The 8400-nt window shown below is 35.7% G+C and overlaps 1 non-coding gene across 1 annotated transcript; it reads right to left on the bottom strand.

Annotated features, from left to right (window-relative positions):
- Window positions 1-4074: 4074 nt before the first annotated feature.
- LOC115068321 lies at window positions 4075-4207 on the bottom strand. Its single transcript, XR_003847688.1, has one exon. It is a non-coding gene; the product is annotated as a small nucleolar RNA SNORA51 (small nucleolar RNA).
- Between the last annotated feature and the right edge of the window lie 4193 nt (window positions 4208-8400).

The raw sequence follows: 8400 nt of genomic DNA, 5'->3' as shown, positions 1-8400 counted from the left end.
ACTATAAATGTCCTTTTGTTCTTTATCTTATAAGTAAAGGGAAGAATTTTTTTCTTTTTTTCAGCATCTTGAAAGCAGAATTACCATGAATTTTATTAATTTAAATCTTCCCCCTTAGGCAAGATTTTTTCTATACAAGTATGCAAAGCTATATGTGTATTTACACATATATACACCTGTGTGTGGGCATATATACATAATCTAAAATACAGAACAAAGTATTTCACCTTTTGTTTTGTTTTTGCTTCTTTGTCTACACGTCACCCTTCTCATTTTCATTTTCACTCAGAAAAAGAACATTTTGGCTAAAATCAACTGAACACTATTAGGATCAGCAGTTCTCCCATAGTGATTCATACAAAGTCATCTTAATAGTGCCTTCCAAGTTGCTATCATGCTGAAGGTCAATGTTTACACAATGCTGGTGTTCACAGGTATGTGAGACAAGCTAATCCTAGAGCTATTTTAAGTGGTTGCTAATGCTCTGTAGGATGTATTGCCACCTTGAAATTGCTATGATCTATTTTATCACTAGTGTCTTTATGGCACACTACTTCTGCACATGTAGAAAATTTAAGATCTTTTTACAAATGCTAGTGCTTCAGAAAGAACTTGTTATAGGATAGGATGTAAATCATACATACCAAGTGAGCAAATTAGTCCTTTCTGTTTTATATCATGATATTACCAGAGTTTGGTAAGAGTATCTTGATACATAGAAAATATTCAATAAATAAATGCTGAACAAAAAATAATGAATGAAGATAATTCATTGGTTAAAATGCATTATTTCACATTACTGGCGTCTTTCAGCAAATACCAAGGTCACAATAGGCACTTATCCTAGAATCTATTTCATGGAGTAAAAAATCAGGTATCACTGCACTGTCATTGGGAGTCATGTGGTAAGATGATCTGAGTGGTCATTTTTAATTTGCCTAAGACACAATCTTATGCATTCTGAGCATAACTCTAATCTAGCATTAATTTTCTTTCTTTTTTTAAAATACTTTTAAAAATTTTTTAGAAGAAGCATTTCATTACAGCTTTAACATCCTCAATAACAGTTTCTAGAGCAAAGATATATTTATTTCAAAAGTGGTTATAAAATTTTTAGGTTTGCTGTTGAATCAACACAGTTTAAACTAACTTATGTTTCAACTAAAACTGATACAAATGTGCTCCTTCTTGCTAATAGCTCTGTAATAGTAAAATTTTACAGTGCTAGATACTATCTGTGACTTTTATTAGAATGATCCGTTGAAGAAATTCCCTACAGGAAAGTCAAGAAAAATAGATTTGGATTAATGAATGTAGCAGGCATATTGTGCTTACATTTTTGTGTGTGTGTGTGTGTGTGTGTGTGTGTGTGTTTCTTTTCCTAGGTATGCTGTTTTAGAACATTTAAGCTACAATTCATCTGCTAAGATAAAATATTTCATTGTAGCATGAATAACTTCTGCTTTCATACACTGGTGAATTCATTTTCTATAAGTACTTGTAACTAGAGAAGAAAGATCTCATTGTGCTGATATGGTTTGAATATGGTTTGAGTGTGTCACTAAGGATTTTCCATTGAAATATAATCCCCATTGTGAAGCAGTTGGAGGATGGAAATTTAATCTGACTACAATGGTGAGATGTGGGGCTTTGGAGGTGATTAGGATCACATGAGGTGAGAGAGAGAGAGAGAGAGAGAGAGAGAGAGAGAGAGAGACAGAGAGAGAGAAACAGAGAGAGAGAAACAGAGAGAGAGAGAAACAGAGAAAGAGAAACAGAGAGAGAGAGCATTTACTATACACGTGTGAGTCTGCCAATGATAAAGTCATCACCAGATTCCCAGATTCCAGCTTTTAATTTCTTTACAGTTACTCAACTTCAGGTAGTTCATTATAGTAACCAAAGTACTATTACAGAGTCCCATTAGAGCCTAATTTCCAAATTAGATCTGGAATGCTAACATTTGCTTAGAGATTTTAAGGTCTTAGCTTGGTAATTTTGGTTGACATTTTATATGGGTTCCCCAAAACAAATGCAAGACGCCAAAAATCCTTCCATGGAGACCACCAACCTAGAGTTTGCTTACAACTCCATTCCAATAGAAGTAAATAATTCTGTTAAGATCTGTAGTTTCCCTTGGAGCTCATACTTCTCATATGCTTCTGGTTTATGTAACCACCCATGTTACTAGAAATAGTCAAATACAAGGTAAAAATACCCAGAAGTGATGAGAATTTTAGTCATAATAGAATCATGATATTTTTAGGCACTTGTCAAAATTCAGCTGGCAAATGCAGAATTTTAACATGGTAAACCTCACAGAGTGGTACTATGGTTATCATAGCAAATCAGGCTCCTAGGAAAATGTTTACATTAACTTTTCACTGCTATCAAATTTTGTATTGCTATCTAAAATTTTGCATTAAACTTGGAAATATATTCTGTATTACATTTCACAGTAGATTTGTCTACCTAAGTGGAAACGCTAGGTGAATAGATCAGTGAACTTGTGTCTTTTATGTTTTATTTTTTTTCCTGTGGTTTAGTTTAGTAAGAAAACCATCAAATAATCACACATAAAATTTAAACCATTAAAAGATCTCTATTTTTTCCTACAAATAGAGCATTTCTATCTTTGCTAATGTGTTTATTAATGAGCCATGGGGAAAATACCTTCACATGATTTCTCTGAGTTTCTTATGGTATTTCTATTACAGTGAAATGGCACTTTAATGTGAAATATTTATTACAAGCTATTGGAATATTCCTTTTTTCATACAAATATTTAAGACAATATTTCCATGATTTACTTACAAATGATTAGTTTCTTTTATCTAATTTGCATTCTTTAGAATAAAGAAAGAAAATTATCTATAATTTTATTGCTTCACCAAATTTAATGATCTAAAATAATTTCACTCTTCCAGTGCTATAAGCCTCTAAATTTTGCATGAAATAAATACATTCACTCCTAAACAGATGAGCTGGTACACCACTGGCCTCAGGATGCACACAGCAAGAGAAATCTAGAATAATATCAAGGGTCTGCTCTCATCGCTCACTTTATTGTGATCCTTTGGCATAGTTGTGGTCAGTTTCGTCTGTAGGTCCCATCTGATAGAGGCTGTAAAAGCATACTCAGTCAGTCCTTTCCTTCTTCAACTCTATCATACAGCTAAGATATGGTGTGCCAGAACTGTGCCATGACTTCACCAGAGTGGGGCTTTGAACCCTTGTCCCTAAACGTATATTTCCTCATTGCTCATCGCCCTGTAGTTATAAAGGATCATTGTCGCTAAACATCATTTCATTTCTTATCACAAAATAAGAAATCATTGGCCAAATCTCCCTATGATTTGCAGTATATCATCTATCAAACTCTTTCTTGACTTTTTTATATAATTGAACAATTTTACAGAATCAAAACTACCTCCTTTCTCTAAGACAAACTACATTCATGTTTTCTATGCACCTTAGCTTTTTTAGATACCTACTCAAGTAAATACGTAATTGTAGTAAAGCGGATGCACAGGATAATACATTTACAAAAGGTTCTAGACATGGTTTTCAAAGCTTCCTATCTGACAGCTCTGTATGTTATCTGATTGCAAACTGTTGTCTTCCAGGTCAGGTTAATGGATACCTGCTTGGATAGGAGTCCAGCATAGTAATTATTTCCCCCACTGAGGACAAAAGTGAAAGGAGCCTGGGGAGATGTATCAGACTTGTGCAGCGCATTGATGAATGGCATGTAACATCGCAGGCCCTTCATAGGACACTGGGCAAACAAAGGCGCTTACGTTGCGCTTCAGTTGATGGCTATTGACAAAGGTTGTTTTAATCCCATGCCATTGCCTTAAGTACACTTAACTTGACATTGTTTAATATTCTTTCTTTTTACTAGTATGATTTTCAACTGATTGAGTGCCTATAATTACAAATGAACTTAAGGATAAGCAAAAATTTTTCTCACATAAAATTTATATAGGAAACAAATGACTACAGCATTTCTGTAATTAAGAGGTCATTTTAAAGTAAGGAGTTTTAATTTATTTATTTTTATTATTCCTTTATTTATGTCTCCCCATGCACAGTACAGAGCAGGCACAGTGGCCTGGGCTGAGGTATACATGGGTCAGGTTTGCTCAGCCTCCTTTTTCTATACAGTCAGTGTAAGAAAACAGCCTGTGATAAGCACTAGGAGGCTGAGTTCTTAAATGTTTAAACTGTAAGACATTTGCCATAATGCTAACTAAAAAGCATAGTTATCTGTTTTCTTATTTTTGAATGATGTAGACTTATGTCATGTGCTAGGTTGAAAAGATGAATTGCAGACAAATACGAGCAGGGTATATAAGCAGAGGAATTTCTGTTTAACTCTTAACATTATCATGTTTTATATCTTTAGAGTTCATGTGAAAAAAGCTATGCTCAACTTAAAGAAGTTATCTACTTATTTTGCTTTTAATACATATTTTTATTACATGTTTATGTATTCCATACAAAACATCTTAATCATCTTTACACTCCTTTCCCAAGTCCCACAGCCCCCTATTCCACCAGATTTCATGCATTCTGTCAAATATGTTAAGGGCTATTGAGTCAAATTTGTGTACCCAGATGTCCCTTGATACAAGTACATCCACTGGAGCCTGGTTAGTCTAGCAAGAGTCTCTCCCTTAAAGAAGATCAACTCTCTCTCAGCCATCAATAATCAATTACCAATTGTTCTTCAGCTAAGGTTGAATTCTACTGTCCATTTCCCCATTTCTACGCTGTTTTTGTCTGCTTGAGTCTGCGTGGGTCTTGTGCATGGTGACACCATTGTTATAAGTTCACATGAGCAAGTTCGGAAGAAGGAGCTCAAGAGAAGGGGAGTGTAGAAGACAGGTACTATAAAGGGGAAGGTGGAGGTACTTTAACTGGAGAAGGAGGAGGGAGATTAGACAGGGGGAGAGAGTGGAGAGATAAATAAAGCTTAGTAGTGTGAGAAACCAGAGATAAGTGTATCTACTTATTTTCAGATATTCATATTCTCATACCTCAAATAATATTCATACTAAAAAAGTTAAGTGTTATGTCAATATTTGAAATTAAAATTAATTTTGTTCTTTGGCTCTAGTTAAAATGTTTGAGACATGCTGTTCCTAATACCCTCCTAACCTTCCTTCTGGGCCCCTGATCTTTTAATGATAGTGTCTTAACTTCTAGAGACTTACACTTACCTCTTGAGTCATGCACCACTGCTGACCAACATTATTTTCTTAAGGTCACCAGGTAAAAAACAACCATTTTTCCTCTTCTAAATAGTTCTATTCTTAAAAGTAGAACAGTATTTCAGACACTTTTCCTATATTTTTCTCATTGGCATTTTTGTATTCCTTGTAAGATGCACTGTTCTCTCAGTTTGGGTCTATCTTATAGAGTCAAATGAATTCATCAGATACCCTTAAATTATGGTTCACAGAATGCCAATAATTTCCTGACACCTACAATTTATTTTCTTGTACACACACATAAAAATATAAACAGGAGCCTAGAGAGATGGCTCCATGGTTAAAAGTACTGACTGCTCTTGCAGAAGACCTGGGTTCGACTCCCAGCACCCACATGGTGGCTATGAACGGACCTTAACTCCAGTTCCAGGGTAATCTAAAGCCCTCTTCTGACCTTGCAGCATTCACGACACAGGTGCACTCACATGCATGTAGGCAATACATTCATACACATAAAATAAAAATAATGAAATATTTTAAAAATATATAGACAGACAGACACACACACACACACACACACACACACATACACACTATAACAGCTGCAAATAAACTCCTAAATTTAAATAAGTCTTAAGGTTGACATCCAAAGTCCTCCCTACTTGGTCTCCAATCTTATCTCACCAGGTATAACTGAGCTATTCCCCCAAACAAACCCCTGGCTTCACCTATACAATCGACCCTCTGAACTCTCATCTTGCCAACCACATTCTCGATTCTGCCCCAGTCCTTTACTATGTTTTATTTTTGGACGGTTTTTAGCTACGAAAATTTAATTTATGTTGCAGTGTTCATTTCTTGGTCTGGCTTTAGGCTATTTGGATTCATAAACAAACCCTAATCAGAAAAATCTAAGTTGAAATAACTTGACAAAAGAATGAGTAATTTTAGTAATTTAAAACAGTAAGAGTTTGTCTCACTCTTGTTAAGTGTCCATAACAAGTTGGCTGAAGACTGTCACATCTTTCATTCACAGATATATGCAGACTGATAGAAACCCCATTCTCTGTTGTGGAGCAGATGGAAGAAAATTTGGAGGCATCCATTATTAAAATGGCCACAGTCGGCTTTGAAGAGTATTGGGAAATGAATTGAATGATGAGGGCGGGGCAAGAAATTCTTTAGAAAACTGATAAAATCTCTCACAAGTAAGACAGTACTTGCTAAGCCATATTGTCTCATCTTTACCATGCAACAATCGGATCTACTTTGAAGGATTTTTTCCTGTATAATACTCTGGAACTGTGAATGTGTTTTTAGTTACTGGGCAACCTTCTTTCAGATTTCAACACTGTGAACACACAGTGGCAGACTATTTCCCCCAGAAACCGCAGATTAACACAAGTCTGTTTGGTAGTTTATTTTTGGGGAGTCATTCTAGAGAACAGCAATGAGGAAATGGGAAAATGTGAAATTGGAAAGAGAAAGGTCCAGCCTGAACGAGATGTGCTAACAGGCATGTCATTACTTGAATCCCTGAGTCTGAGCACCACAGAGATTCTGAGAATTGTCACTTGCAGGACAGAAGAGGTGATCATTTGTCCACAGGTTTCTGTGCTTGTGGAGCAATGACTGCTTCCTGTTTCCTCCCATTGGGCTGTCATAGCCCTCATGCCAGAAAAGCTTAAGGAAGAAAAGAAAGAACGATTTTCATGGGTGGTGGTAAGAACATCAGGGATGGCATATGAGAAGTGTCTGATACAATAACCATTTTGATCTTGGTGGGATACAAAATGAGCTTTCGTTTTTATTTCTCGTACACAGAATTTCCTAATCAAACTCATAGAGACAGAAAATTTTGTGGAAAGTGTCCTGTTAATTATAATTTGAAAAATTGTCATGGTGTTTGGGACATGTGTCACCATTGTCTGCACTCTATTTTCCATACTGATTTTGATTAAAAGATTTCAATTGTCCTTTAGAGAATTAAACCCACCAAATAAGTTCTGGAATATGATGGATCTAAATCCTTCATAACTGGGAACATTTAGATGAAGTCATCTTGAACCCCTGGAATTTTCCTGAAAATAACAGGAGATATCAGCAGGCAGGACCTGAAGTCCAGCTTACAGAGGACATTTTCTCCACCATAGGAAACTTCCTGAACTGCAGAGAGAAGAGCCTCTGCATAGAGAGATTAATTTGGGTTGTTTTCTTTGTGTGTTGTACTTTTCTTGATTTTCAGGTTTTCTACCAACGTGAGTGTTTAGTCCCTGTGCTCCATCTATCCTTCCCCAACTCCAAAACAGATTTTAATGCACTTAAAACTGAAGGAAGAGTAACAAGTCTTTTGGAATGTTTTCCCCATCTAACTACTGCATTTGCTTGTTATGCTACATGGGAAACAAGAGTTTCTTGTAAGCCCGGAATCAGAGTAGTGGGAATTTCTGATATGATTCACGTGTGTATTGGCTCCAGCTGCAGCGTCCTTTGTCATTTCTCTCCAAGGCTGTGCCACTGAGTGACGTCCTTGTCTTTGGGCAATGCTCCTTTTTGCCCTGCTGTTTTCTGTTCCCATTGGAATTCTTGGTATTATTCCGTGCTCTAACTACCTCTTCTGCTTTCCTAACACAATCTTTCTCAACAGAGAATGTTTAGGATTAACTAATTGCAATCATTCAAATCTCTACTCTCTGATGCTGTTGATTAAAGTTTACAACGATTAGTTTGTTTACTAATTCAGATGCCTAATCACAGGAATGTTATGTGAGATTTGTTTAAATTTAGCTGTCTAAAGAACATTCTAGTTTTCTTATCTTCAGTTTGTCTTTTAGTGGAGACAAAGCCCATGGACCTTGAAGTCAAGTTGATTTGTGTTGACACCCTGCAATTGCCAAGTATCTCTGGAAAGATTCTTAGACGTGTTTCCCCATCCTTAGTATGGAAATAGGCTATGTTAGAATGAACTATTTGGGGACATGAAATGAAAACATATTCATGTAAAATGATTATCAAAGAATCTACTGTAAGGGTTACAAAACTGATGATTGTTATAGTTACTTTTGTTAACAGAAACTTAGGCACCACATCATTTGAAAACTTTCAAAGTGGAGCAAGTTTTGGGAGAGTAAAGATTCAAATCCAATACTTATAATTATTTTTAAATTGCTATCTTTTGAATCAT

This window comes from Nannospalax galili, unplaced genomic scaffold (assembly GCF_000622305.1).
Source record: "Nannospalax galili isolate Female #2095 unplaced genomic scaffold, S.galili_v1.0 scaffold85, whole genome shotgun sequence".
NCBI lineage: Eukaryota > Metazoa > Chordata > Mammalia > Rodentia > Spalacidae > Nannospalax > Nannospalax galili.
Note: the sequence above shows the minus strand (reverse complement) of the source record. Positions and strands in the feature narration are given on the sequence as shown.